Genomic DNA, 14,809 nt, shown 5'->3' with positions numbered 1-14,809 from the left:
TCTGCATTCAGCATAGCTACCACTTCTCAGGGAGGTGGAGTACCTATGCTGATGGGAGCAGCTCCCCCATTAGCATAGGCAGTGTCTTCATTAAGTGCTACAGTGGCTCAGCTGCACTGGTGCAGCACTGTAAGTGTAGACAGTCCCTGTGTGTTCACATTCCCAAGTCAAATTGCTTCTTTTTCTACTGTGCCTCACTGTTCCTCAGTGCCATGTTGTGACTGTGTGTCCTAACCCCGGCCATAGACATGGGAAGTAGAGGTGCGGGGGGTGCTGCAGCACCCCCAGGTTTTGCGCCCGGCATCCCAGCCGCTGGCCCAGCACCCCTGCTGCCTTGGGTCGTGACCGCAGGGCCGGCTCTCGGCACCAGCAAACCAAGCACGTGATTGGGGTGGCACTTTTCAAGGGGCGGCACTCTGGCCCTTTTTTTTTTTGCACTTGGGGCACCAAAAAACCTAGAGCTGGCCCTGTCGCGACCACCAGCTCCACTGCTGCCAAGTGGCTCTGCCGACAGCCCAGCTCCCACCCGGCCTCCGGCCCTGCATGCTGGGCTGCGCACCCACCCCTAGCTGTAGCCCCAGCCTCCGCCGCCTTACCCCTGTCCGTGTCCCCCGATCCTGGAGCCACAGCCCTGCTCCTGGCCCCAGCTCTAGGGGGCGGTGAGGGGTACAGACACGGGTAAGGGGGTGCAGCTCAGCACCCCCACTCGAAAAACTGTTCCAGTGCCACTGACCCCATGACCCCCTGCACAATAAAACATCTTAGGGTTGAAGCAGTCATCCAAAAATGCCACTACCCAGCCACTTGCTCAAGGGATCAAAGAGAACTTTACAGGAATGACACACCTATCTGGTGCAGCCAGTCAGATTAGATCAATCAGAATGATCCCTTCTGGCTAAAAATCGATGAGCCAGGGCCTAAAGTTTAAGGGTGAATACCTGTTCTACACACAGTTGTTTGCAACACAAGAGGGAGACCCATTTGAATTCAATGATCCTCACCCTTTTAAACTAAAGGCTCATTATGCTCAAAGGCATTTTATTTGTCCTTATCAATTAACCCAAGCTGATGAGCTAGCTAGAACTGCAACGTTTTTAACTCTTCTCAGCCAATATCAGATGATGTATTTCGGTAAGGTTTGTGTCTTTTCTTTACCAGCTTTTTCAGACAATTCACACACCAGTTTGTTAGGCTTTGTCCCCATGTTACAACAGTGGGGATGATGAGGATTTCTGCTAGTAGTTAAATCTCAGAAGGTCCCCCCTCTTGCGTCCAGACCCCTGCAAGTAGGAATGCAGGGAATTACCTCAGGTCTCAGTTACAATCCACAGGCTTCAAGAGGGGATGCCCCAGCACCTCTCCTGTGTGATCTGCAAACTATTCAGAGTCCAAGGTGTCCACTGTTTTCCAACTGCAGTTGGTAAGCCTGGTCCTGTGGGTGTCACTGTCTGGGTGCTCAGCTGCTGCATTGCACTGCTGCTCATTTCAATGCCTTTCATTCTGTTGAGCTTTATTTGATCTTACCGTTTACATCAGTCAGACTTGGTTGTCTCAGTCTCCTTTCATGCTTCTTTCTTATAAAGGAGATACTCCATTGAAGCAGCACGTGAGTTGGCCATCACCACTGTTGTCTTCAGGACCTTGAGCCACTGTCCCATTGCATTACTTGAGTGCTTTTTCTCTGGCTCTGATTGTTATTGGTGCCGCCTACAACACTTGATTCTGGGTCTTGAAGGCTGCTTGATTCCATGCCTTTCCTGGAGCGTCCTCTAGCTCTGATCTTCTCAGTTGCCTTTGCTGAGAAATGTATTTAGCCAGAGGCCTATACTATGCAATTGTGTAAATGGCTGAATTTATCCCCCCCCCCCCCCCCCCCCCCCCGGTGCTACATAAATCTGTTTACCTCACACATTGGTTTCTATTGGTTTGTCCAGGCCTTAAATCCCATTCTTCCTTGTTTCTCTTTATATCTCTACATGATAGGATGTTTTTTGAAAAATTAGATCCCCTGATGCTATGACAGTGACTGCTCTGGTCACAATTTTGAACACCACTGCCCAGGGGTCACAGAGACTAAAAGCCCACCCTCACCCCTTTAAAACTTCCCATACGTTTTTGACATACCTTTTTCGGATTGTCCATCTTCATGAGCACACCCAGCAGCCCTCCTGTGCCGTGTGCAAGCTCCAAGCACAGAGAGCTACTAGATGTGCTCCTGCCTAGAGCACGCATGAAGTATTGGATCTCCTGGATCTGTGGGAAAAAGAGTCTGTATAGATACTACCTATTTCATCCAATTTTGGACTCCTGTTGTTGATGAACGGTTTTAAACCACCACCACCCCCTTTTTGGGTGCACCTTACTGTTTCATTGCACACAATAAAATTCTATTTTTTTGGAAATTGGGTTTCTGTATTAATGCATAGCAAACATTGTAGAATTCAGTTGATAGGTGTAGCAGGATGGTCACCCCACTCCAGCCCTGAAGAGGTTAAAGTAGCCCTGGAGAGGGCTGTGGCTGGGGGAAAGAGGAGTGAGAACAGCTGTGGGAAGCTAAGTGAGTAGCTGACCACAGCTGTGGCCAGCTCAATCAGGGGCCAGCTGGCTCTTATGAGAGGGCTGTGGGCCAGAAGCAGAGGAGTCTCACTCTAGCCCTGGAGTGGGAAGAGCTAGCTACCTGAGAGCGAGGTACCTTAATCAGAGCAGTATTGGGGAAGGGCAAAGGGAGCTGGGGAGCTCCAGCCTGGTATACCCCCCAGGCTGCAGGCCTTGGTAAAGGTCCAGAAAGGTACTGGGGCTGCAGAGGGGCAGCCTGGGAATAGGCAGAGGCAGCTGGTCCTAACCCCTTGCCAATGATGAGTGACCATTACACTACAGTCTGCCCCAGTGAGCAGGGGTTAGATGACGACTGGCAGTAGCCACTGAGGCAAGGAGGGTTTAGAGGGTTGGGGGTTCCTGGGGGAGACCCAGATTGTGAGTGTGGAGACCCAGATTGTGGGTTACTGCTGGGGGAAGAACCCTGATGTTGAGGGGCAGTGGGGGTCCAGGAGGGACACGGGGCCAGCAGCAGATGAGACACCGGCCTGCAGAGGGCGCTCTGTATGCTGGCGAGCTAATTCCCTGGATGACCAGCAGGAGGTGCTGTGCCAATGAGTCTTCGCTTCACTACAGTAGGCATTAAAAACAGATATTCAAAACTGTTGACAAAGCATTACAGAAATGATAGGGGGAGGCAATAACCCCCCATATTAAATAATGCACACTAAGCATTACATAATTCATAGTAACACAATAACCATCCCAACCACACACATTAAATAGTTTACACCAAGCATTATAGATTTCAAAGCTGGGGGGCAGTAGCCCACCCCTGAACACCATTTCATCAGACAACACTAATGTGCCTCACTGTTAAAATGGTCTTTTAAGGCCTTCCACAGCCATACAGCTCCATGGTGAGCTCTTCTAATACCCCATGTGTCTGGCTGTTCAAATTCTGCTGACAGCCAGTCCTCCCCTTTCTTCCCCCTACCCCTCAGTAGCTTTTCCTCCTTTACCTCACAGATACTAAGCAGTACAACATGAAACCATAACCATGAGGATGTTTGCCTTGCTGAGATCTAATCTAGTGAGCAAATACTGCCAACAACCCTTCAATCTACCAACAGCACATTCAATAGTCATTCTGCACCTACTAAGCCAGCAGTTCAACCTTTCCTTGGTGCTGTCGAGCTGACCAGTGTATGGCTTCATGAGCCAGGGGAGCAATGAGTAGGCTGGGTCCTCCACAATCACTACTGGCCTTTCAACATCCACAAAGTTAATACCCAGGTTGGGCAAGAATGTCTCTGCTTGCAGTTTTTTGAGAAGTCCTGTGTTCTTAAAATTATGAGTGTCAAGCGACTTTGCTGACTAGCCCACATTGTTATCAGTTAAATGTCCTCTGTGATCAACTAGCACTTGCATGGAAAAGTATCCCTTTCTGTTGATGTCCTCAGTGGCAAGGTGACCTGGTACCAGCATAGGGATGTGTGCACCATTTATCTATTGTGCCAACCCCACTGCTGTTAATTCATCTACTATTTCCAGTACATTACTGAGAGTCACAGTCCCGTGTTGGAGAAGTGCTTAATAGCCTTACACACTTGGATAACATCAGCCCTCACTGTAGATTTTCAACTCCAAACTGATCGCCCACTCGCCAATAACAATCCAGTGTTGCAAGCTTCTAGAGCATGATCACCACTCATTTCTCCACCGTCAAATGGCAGCTCTCAAATGCAGTGCACCCAGAACAGAAAGTTTGGTGTGCTTGGCATCTAGATCCAGGAATGTGGCCGTTTGCATCCAAACGTTCTGCAGTCACTGCTTCTCACCCCAAAGCTGCATTACGATGTGAACCACCAATCAGTGTTTTTTTCTTGAGCCCAGAAGTGGCAATCCACCATGTGGAGCTGCTTCGTGTATGCCTGCAGGAACCTCACTTCCTTCCTGACCCACACATTACATCCCACAGTATGTAGTTATTGTATTTGAACATCTTTGCACTTCCTCTTCATAATCCCAGCCATAGTAGTACTCCAATCTCTGCAAATACAAGTGGGTCATGCATCGTGTATTAGCAATGCCTATGACAACTGTGCTGAGTTCTGCAGGATTTATGCCTCAGCCAGAGAGATGTAGAGACCAAAAAGAGCTGTGCAGGACTCTGTGAGATTTTAAAATAAATAGTGTGAAGATTATGGGGATGTGGAAGATATTGTAAAATGAAGAAAGTGGCATGGTGGGAACTTGACCCATAGCTCCCAAAAATCCCCAGTATCTCTCAGAACACTGAGAAAATGTCCCCTTAGGCACTGAACGAGATGAAAGCACAGAGCACACTGGGATACCTACCTAGGGTGCACCATATTTTAGATTGATGCAAGCACTCCTAGTGAAGCTGGGCGCTTATGTGAGCTCTGCGCCAACCGGACACGTGCCCAAGCAGTACACAAACTTTGGCAACTGCATGCCAACACAATTTGAATTCTCTTCCAATGAACTGAATGGCTAATGAAAATTCCAAGCAGCCATTCTAACATAACACAGTGTAGCCTACGTGGACACCAGGAAAATGAGCAATGTGAGCTGAAAATATTGCAAGGTCTTAATATGGGATGAATCCTAAGACACCCACCCCCCCAGATTGCAACTATTTAAATAAACAATTGAAGTTATTTACCCCATTCTTCCCCCCCACACACACACACACTTCCTTGCATTGCCACTTGGGCTGGGAAATTGCCAGTCCTTGCTTGTTTACTAGCCTCAATTATTTCACTCTCAAAGAGATCAGCAATGCATTGTTCTTTTCCGAAGCTCTCTATGACTTTGCTTGTTACTGTCTTAAGATGAGTCTGTTCCTTCAAGCATAAGTTTCAGACAAGGACTGTGGTTGCTTCTGTTCAGTTTTTCAGGCTCTTCAGGTGGATTTCTCCATCCCTGAAGGTTTTGCATTGTGCTGGTAAGGTTAAGACTTCAAAAGTTTTACACACATGTTCCCATCTGACCAGCTCCATATTTTTTATCCTCACAGTATCAACTGGAAGACAGGGATTTCCATTCTATTATCATTCCACAGGTACTTCTACTACCTATTTATCTCTCTTCCCCAGCCCCTTATGCCACAGCCCCTTTATATAAGACTAGCACTTTAAGAAAGATTCCATACAGTCAAGTGGAAGAACTCCTTGCTGCTCTTGTACTCTAAGGCCTTATTAGCAGTTTTTTGTCTTTCACACACTTGTCTGAGCTTCTTGTATACTAGCAGCTGTCTTCTCCTGATCACGCATCAATGGCCATGCTTCAATAGTAAGCAGATTTTATTCAGGACTCAGACTGTTTCAGTATCTGGCAGTGCATCATGACATAGTACCACTTGCAGCTTTTTCTAATCCATTGAAGCTGATTGTGTTTCTTAATATGATAAATAGTTTAGAAATCATTTGGGTATCAACAAACATCGGCAAGGTGGCATCAGGGGATTATTTTTCCATCCATGGATATGACAGCTATTGTAATTGCTTGACCAGTCTACTCTCTGGCTTGTGTGTTTTGATAACAGGATGTGTGCCACATGTTTATTTGAACTAGCAGGAAATAAATCTGCAAGAGTGAAGAGCTCTGATTCAAGGATATCTCTCCTCTTGCTTCGAGAAATCAGTCCCTTTGTAACAATGGGATAAGATCTACTTTAGTTTATCTCAGAGTAGCATGCAATACCACAGTATGGCATCATGCCCTTCCTCTCATTGCTGATATTCTTAACCCACTACAGATCTCAGCAGGTTTGGCAAATCTGTGCTAAACCCTGCCTGCTTCCTCTCGTCAGATGTCAAAGGGTCCAAGTCAGATGAGGCCCACAACATATTGCTGGCTTTGATGAGGTTCCTTTTAAATGCATGAGATTTGAAAATAGCATCTGGGGCCTGTACAAACTTTGATGAATTTGGAATACCAGAAAAAGAAGATAGGCCTGAGATTACAATAGAATAGGGGGAAGTGAGGTGGTGATAGGGCCTGCAGGAAGTGTAAGGATGAGGATCGGAGTGGGGGGAGAGGGGGAAAGAGTTAGCCAAAGAATGGATATTTTGGGATGAGGAATCTGGCCTAGCATAGTTGGAGGAAGGATGAGGGGTAGATGAAGAGAGAAGTGTCTGGTTAGGTAGGGAGGGAAGAGGTAGCTGGTACAATGATTAAATATGGAAGAGAATGAAATATGGAAGAGAATGAGCATAGGGAAAAATTAAAAGCTTAAATATTGATCTGAAACAAGAAGGGTGGTATTAAAAGCTGGTAACTGAAGCCTTAACAGCGTACAGCCAATAGTCTTATTAGCCCTATAAAACCCAGGGACTCGACTACATGTTCAATGCCATGCACTGCCACTCCCCCAGTATGTATTTGCATAGTCAGAAATGTAGTGCACACTTTCATCAGCATGAGGGGAGTACCCTGATTGAATTAAACTTCAAATCTTTTTTGGTTGAACCCATCTTTATTCTGTATCCAGCTTCTATTTGAGTCACTAACTTTCCCCCCTTTACTTCATATCCAACAGCATCTGTTGTGATAGTAATAGCTGTAATCAGGAACTAGAGACATTGGACCTGGTTCTTCTCTAACCTACTCTGAGTTACCAATGGGGCTGTGATGTCCATGACCTACTGGAGTTACAAGGTGCAAGTGGGAGGAGAATAAGGCTCCTTGTCTGTGCCACCTGACACCCAAGAAAAAGATACTCCCAAGCAAGCAATCAGAAGCGGGGGGGGGGGGGGGGGGGAAGGTGCAACACCATGATGCACATGTGTATAATGGTAGGTGGGAGAACAGCAATGCTTAGAGACCATAAGCATTTCAATATTATGTTAATATATCAAAATAAGTAGCACCGCCGTGCGGCTTTTTCTACAAGCAACTGGTAGATAGTAAGTAATTGCTTTTTAAGCTATTTCCCCCCCTCAATCTGTCAAAGAAATTATTTGAAATAATTATGAAATAGACATAGAATATAAATGTCAGAGTAGATGTATATGGGAAAATATTACCAGAGAGAGGTTTTGTAATATGTTGGAAATGTCATTTATGGTTCTATTTAATGAATGGGTAATTAGTTAGCTGCATATTGGCTCAATTCTTAATGGAATCCGTAGTGGATTAACTACATGCCTCATGCATATTATCCTACAGAATTTTTATGTCTTCCTGTAATGAATAATCTTCTGCACTGTGCCAATATGAAAATGGAGGGGCTATTACAATGCAGAGAATTCCTGCTCCCATTCCTAAGGCAATGTGACTTTCCATGTGTATATAATTGTAATATAGAGTACTGTACTGGAAGCCAGTGGTATTCCAACTCTTCCATGAGCTGAATCTTCCCACAGGGTATTTGGCTAAACCCCTTCATGGAGTTGATTTTTCTGGAATTTCAAAACAAAAAACATAGACCTCAGCCTATGTTTTCTCCCAAAGCTTGGCTGTTCCTAGGATTTCCCTAATGATATATCTTGGTTTCTCTGCTCCAGCCCCTAGTTTGATCTGCCCAAAGAGCCACTCCCACCTTCCTTTTAGGCAGAATGCAGTTAATGCATAGCACTTTCCAAAGGTATAAATCAGCATCTCCTTGCAAAGTTCCATCATCTGCTGACATGATGGATCAGTACAAAAATCCTGCCACTGTTGAATGTGCTTTTGGTTGAGTGAAGGGATGTGCCATTGTTTAAGAACTAGTTTGGATCTCAGCAAGACAAACATCCCTGTTGTTATACCTGTATATCATATGCTGCATGTTATCTATGGGATAAAGCAGAGAAAACTGATGCCAGAGCAGAGGGATACAGCAGACCATCTATCTCCTGAATTTGAACAGCTAGACCCTAGGGCTATTAGAAGAGCCAACTGTGAAGCTATGCTGCTGATGGAGGCAATGTTAATCTTGGCTAATATCTCAGTCCTGAGGGCAACAAAGGAACAGAGAATCCAGCTGCTATTGGGGCCCAGAAGCGGCCTGGGTTCATATGCCACTTCTCCGTTTACTGCAATAGCCACAGCCAAATCCAGAGTGGCATGGGAAAATCTCCAAATGTGGTGAAAGAAAGCTGCCATTCCCCAAAACATTCCAGAGACAGTCATATAACACCTCCATGAAAGTGTCAGTGAGACCTCTGAGAGGGTAAAAGGAACACCCCCCTATTCAAATAAATAAAATATATTGTGTGGGCCCTCCCTGCCTGCCCAACAAGCCAACGAAACGAAAAGAAGATGCTGAATCTAACTCTGTTTGTTCTACCTGCACCAGAGTACAGGACACTGATCTGATGTGGATTTTGTGATCAGACTGCTATACTACTGTTTGTCAATTTAGTCTCTACTATTTTATTTTTTATAACATTATACCAGTAAACTTAAGACAAATCAAGACTCAATACCTTTTTCCTCTAAGTTTACAGATTGGATGGGAGAGATAAGCTTTCAGGGAAACAAAAACCAAACAGAAATAATGCATGTACCCATGTACGCCATTCCCCTTCATCAGTCGGCTCATCTGTACTCTCCTTCAGGAACTGGCTTGAATGCTAGTGTGTGTCAAATAGTTCCTGGTTCGCAGCATGGTTTGAGTCCCCCATCACATCTCTCCCCTCTTCCTTGTTCATGGCAGGAGCCTGTGTCTTGGGTTCCTGCCAAATAGCCAAAGTCATACACAGGGTACTGTCAAGTACGGTCTGAAGTTCATTGTAAACAAAGCAAATCTATGGGGCAGCACCAGATTTCTTGTTGTCCTCCTTCACCAAAAAGTTCCTTCACCTTCCCGCAGCACTACTGCTTACCCAGGTCATGCCCTTTTTTCAGCATCCTGCATGCTCTGCATATAGATGCTGATATTTCTTCAGCAGTTCTGTAGCACTATTTGCAAAGCTTCTTCTCTTCACATGGTGAGGAGATCCAGGATTTCTTTCCTGCTCCAAGAAGGAGCATATCTAGTAATTGTGAGTGCATGAAACCAGCGTAGTTGAATGCACAAAACAAGGCGAGCTGGTAGGTGTGCTTGCCAACGTGGGTAATCAAGAAAAGGCAATTCAAAAACAAGCAGGAGGGTGGGTTTCCATGTTCCCAGGGTGATGGAGTTCAAACTGTGACAGGAGTGGTCACTATCACAGGATCAGTGGCATTGTGGGGGATTATCGGCTGCAGGACTGTTTGTGTCGACACAACTAATAAAATGTCTATACTCATACTGCGTCAGCCAAAAGTAGGTTGACCATGGTTCTGAGTCACTCAAGGAAGAGATGTTACTGCCTCGCTGTAGCAGGGTGCTTACATCAACAAGAGATACATTTTGGTCTGGACACATTGTAGGGGCAAGGTTGCAGAAGATTGGCGAGGAGCTAAGTGGAGGACTGAGTATGTGACTGGAGGTAAGCGGAGGATGCAGGCAGTTTCAATGAACTTTGTCCGACAGACCCTGCCAAAAGATATTGTAGCATAGCTCAGCATATTTTTGCCTGTAAACAAGTCAGCTTATGTAATAAACATAAATCGTACATATAAGAATGTAGCCAGCTGTGACCCCATGTAACCCCGAGATAAGCGCAAAGAATATAGTGCCGCAGATGACTCCCCCCCCCCGGTGGAGTCCTGTCTGTTCAGTTGTCCCAAACGGCCAGAGACCCCTGCAGCCCCTCTGCGCGTCCTAGGGGCTCCCCGCGCAGATTGGAGCGTAAGTTCTTCCTTCCTTCAATAAAGCGTAGTTTACTATTCATAGGCCTGAGTGTCCTCCTTTCGCTGGTATCTTCCCCCCCAGCCTTTGCGGGCACACACATATATACTTAGGTTGATACAAGTCAACCTAACTTTGTCGTGCAGACCAAGCTATAGTCTAGTGACAGAATTCACAAGTTATTAAGAATATAAAGGGGATTCCATACGGAAGCTTCTGGGTACAGCTAGACCTTGCAGTTCTCCTTGAACTTCTTGTTCCAAGACTAAAAACACAGCCTGTATCGCCACAAAGTATCTAAATACTGGCCTTGACTACAGTTGTGAAAAGGACTGCATTAAACAGCTCTTTCCTAAGGGGATTTTCCCTCTCTTTCTTGTAATCAAAAATTACTGAATTTACACATGACCACACGCACCAGTATGGAACTTGCTATGTCTGAGGCACTTGCTATGTCTGATTGCACAGTCCAGATTCCCAAAAGACTAACTGAAGAAGTAGAATAGACTTGAATAATACCCCACAAATGTTTGTAGTATTTGAAATGTTTTCTATGTTTATAATGCTTTCTCCCAAGTGTATGTTTAGTTTTCTTGAATATATTCATAAAGCAGCATATCATGGTGGGTAGATACTTTATTAATTTATTACAATAGATCAGATGATCCTTCCTAAGAAAAGGGGTGTGATGCAATGTTTATAAAATGATGTTGAGAGCTTATATATCCCTAGTGTAATTCCACTGACTGTAAGGGAACTCTTGTCTGAGTAAGGACTTAAGGGGATGGGGGCAGGGATGGAGGAAGGAGGTAGAGGGGAAGAGAAGGGAGGGCGAGGAAGAGCCTTGAGAATGCAAACACCACAAACGTGCCTGGAAAAATAGTCTCCATCCCCCTAAAGCATATTTTATTTATTGTAATTCCACAAATTGTAAGCTAATCTATTCAGGCAAATATTGTTTATTTGCATTATAATTCGTTTTTTTTTAAACTCTTTTGCTGTTTACATGACTAAAAATGTTTCACTAACATTAGAATTATTTGAAGTGTTCTTAAAGTTATTGACATTTGTGGTTCTCTGCTGGTTCTTTTGGGTTTACCATATACCCATGAAAGTGTATTGTCAAAAACAGAAGGTGATTGATTTGGAACAAAATTAAGGATTAGAGCAGATGCACTGGCTAGTACCATTTAATAGCAATGCTTTCAAGACTCTCTTCAAAGCAACCATCCCACAGTCTGTAGGAATGTAGCATAAAGATAAAATACCTATCAGTGGCACTACATTTAGTAGCAAAAATAATTGACAAGTAACTGGGTAGAGCGGATTATAAATTGCAAGATGCCCACAGTGATTTCTGCTGCTGAGCAATGTAGATATTAGGAATACAGTATAAGACTGTCATTGCTATAATATGGTGGCTGAATAACCCAGTAAGATGGAGGATTTTATTGACCAAAAACAGATAAACTATATTATCCAAAATTTGTCTTTATTGCCTTAACAAAAACATTTCTCCTTTCCTATCAACCCACACCAGGTATTAATCAGCCAATAATTACATGGTATAAAGAAAACTATTTCGATATCTCACTTTAAACAACTTCATTGGTGCATAAAATAAACCAAGCATGACTGAAATGAAAGCTAATGCTGAGTTTTTAAATTTATTACTTCAGTCACTGCTGCAGGAACAATTCTTAACTGACATTAGATATCCTATGTAATGCTACTGCTCAGAGAGCTTATCTTGATGCACAATGCAGCCAAATTGGAAAGTAAAAGTAGTAGTATTTCTAGATCAGGACTTCAGGCTCAAAAGGTCTCCTTCTATCTATTCCTTACTCCCTTGAGTGTCAAGTGAGTGTTTTGACTTCAGCCCTGTACCCAAATTGTCTAAGTTAGATAAGTTTGTCTCACAGAGGTCTTGATTTAGCAATCTAGTTCTATTCAGCATGTGCTGAAGTGTTTTTTGAAGGGAGCAACTTAAGCACATGCTTAACTGCTGGCTGAATTGGGGCCATTACAGTAAAAAAAAGAAGACGACCTTATTATATATCATATAATGCTGAGGAAGCAGTGCACAGTTAAGTAGCCATCCACAAGACTGATTCAGGAGGTGTTGGTTCTACACTGAACTCTGCCAGTAAGTCATTGTATGATTATAGGCTAGGCCCAGGGTAGGCAAACTACAGCCTGGGTGCCGCATCCAGGCCTCCAGATGTTTTTAATCCAGCCCTTATGCTCCTGCCTAGGAGCAGGGTCTGGGGCTTGCCCTGCTCTGGCACTCCAGCCGGGGAATGGGGTAGGGGGCTTGCCCCACTCCATGCAGCTCCCAGAAGCAGTGACATGTCCCCCCTTTGGCTCCTATGTGTAGGGGCAGCCAGGGGGCTCCGCACACTGCCCGCGCCCCAACCATTGCCCCCGCAGCTCCCATTGGCCTGGCCGTGCCTCCACATAGGAGCCAGAAAGGGGACATGCTGCTGCTTCTGGGAGCTGCTTGAGGTAAGCGCCGCCCAGAGCCTGCATCCCTGATGCCCTGCCCCCCAACCCCCTGGCCCAGCCCTGATCCCCCTCCTGCCCTCCAAACCCCTCGGTCCCAGCCTGGAGCATGCACTGGCACTCCAAACCCCTCATCCCCAGCCCCACCCCAGAGCCCGCACCCCCAGCCAGAGCCCTCCCCCTGGCCCCGCAGCTGAACCCCCTGCCCCGGCCTGGAGCCCCCTCCCACACCCTGAACTCCTCATTTCTGGCCCCACCCCAGAGCCCTCATTTCTGGCCCCACCCCCATTGGGAGCCCTCACCCACTCCCGCACCCCAACGCCCAATTTCATGAGCATTCATGGCCCACCATACAATTTCCAAACCCAGATGTGGCCCTCAGGCCAAAAAGTTTGCCCACCCCTGGGCTAGGCACTCTGGACATTATTTGCCATACTAATGCCCCAGCTTGACAGCTGTTTAACTTCCCTGGAGAGTCAAACTCAGTCTCTGTGCCTAAAGCTTCCTGTTACAGGAGTCTCTACTCACGTACACAAGTGTTTTCAGGATAAGTCCTAGATATTTTACTAACACCACCTCACTTAAACAAACCAAGCCAAACTGAAAGAGCATTTCACTTAGGGCTTGAACTTGCAAAGTGTGGGACGTGCTTAACTTTAAGTCAATGGGACTTATTAAAGTGTTTGCTGAATCCGGATCTGAGTTCCCATTACCTTTCAGAACTGAGCCCTCATCCTAAGAAGTATAATTTTCATAGGTGTCTAACTGAGTTCAGTGGGACCACTCATATGAACAATTACTCATAAGCGGAAGCGTTTGCAGAATCAGACCCTTTATGAGACAAACCCTCTCTAAATAACTTCGCAGACTGGTGCTGCTGCAGCAGTCAGACTACCATAGATCATTTTGTTCAATGATTAATTCACCATTGGTGTTGCTCTCAGAGTTTACAAACCGATAGAAGTATAAAATTATATCCAGCCAAAGAGATTCTCCAAACTTTAATTTACAATAGATGCATGTATGTTTTTTTGAGTGGGAGGTGGGGTGGACATTAAATGAAGCACTTAACTGGAAAAGACTTTTTTTCCTGTATGCTGCAAACATTTTCTTTATGCACAAAGTAATATACAGTACAATTATATAAAAACCTTAACTGCTTCACATACAGCTCTATCAAAATCTATCAGACCTTCACTTCCTGCTGTGACAATATTACTGCCCTTGCCTTACACAATGGCTCCCATGGGGATTTTTTCCCCTTTAAATAAAGTGCTTGAGATATCCAGAGTGATTCGAATGCATGGAAATCATAGAAGATTTTATGCACCTATTGTGTTTTTAATTATGATTTTATGGGATTTTTCCTGTTGGGACAAAAAGAAATCAAGCAATATTTAAAAGGGTTCTATTGTTATAGAAAGAACAATATCACATAATGTCAGGAGTGCTGGAAGAAGAGAAAATCCTAAACAACAGAAAAGGAACAGGAAAAGAAAGTCCAAATATATTGTACACATAACACAGACAACTTCAGCACACAACAGGAAAGACTAAAATATAATAATGTGAAATGCTAGCGGAAGGGACTGAGAGGTCACGTTTTCAGGACTGTAACCAGACAGCTTATTCATTAGGAAAGATAATAAAACAGTTCCGTTAAACTTCTGGCCAAGTGTGATTACCAGTAGCCATTTCCTTCTGATATTACAGTAGCATCTAGAGGCCTTGTGACAGGTGTCAGTCGGTCCTCCGAGCCCCTAGGGGCGATGGAGAGCAATGGTCTCCGTGGCAGGCCTCGGCCCCACCTCCCGGGCGTTGGGGAATTAGCGGGGAGGTGCGCCGGCCGGAGTCAGCAGCGCGCCCCTCAGGCAGGGGAGCGCCGGCAAGAGTCAATAGCGCGCCCCTCGGGCAGGGGAGCGCCGGCCGGAGTCAGTAGCGCGCCCCTCAGGCAGGGGAGCGCCGGCCGGAGTCAATAGCGCGCCCCTCGGGCAGGGGAGCGCCGGCCGGAGTCAATAGCGCGCCCCTCGGGCAGGGGAGCGCCGG

The sequence above is a fragment of the Chelonia mydas genome, chromosome 9 (assembly GCF_015237465.2).
Source record: "Chelonia mydas isolate rCheMyd1 chromosome 9, rCheMyd1.pri.v2, whole genome shotgun sequence".
Lineage (NCBI taxonomy): Eukaryota > Metazoa > Chordata > Testudines > Cheloniidae > Chelonia > Chelonia mydas.
This window is presented reverse-complemented; position numbering follows the sequence as displayed.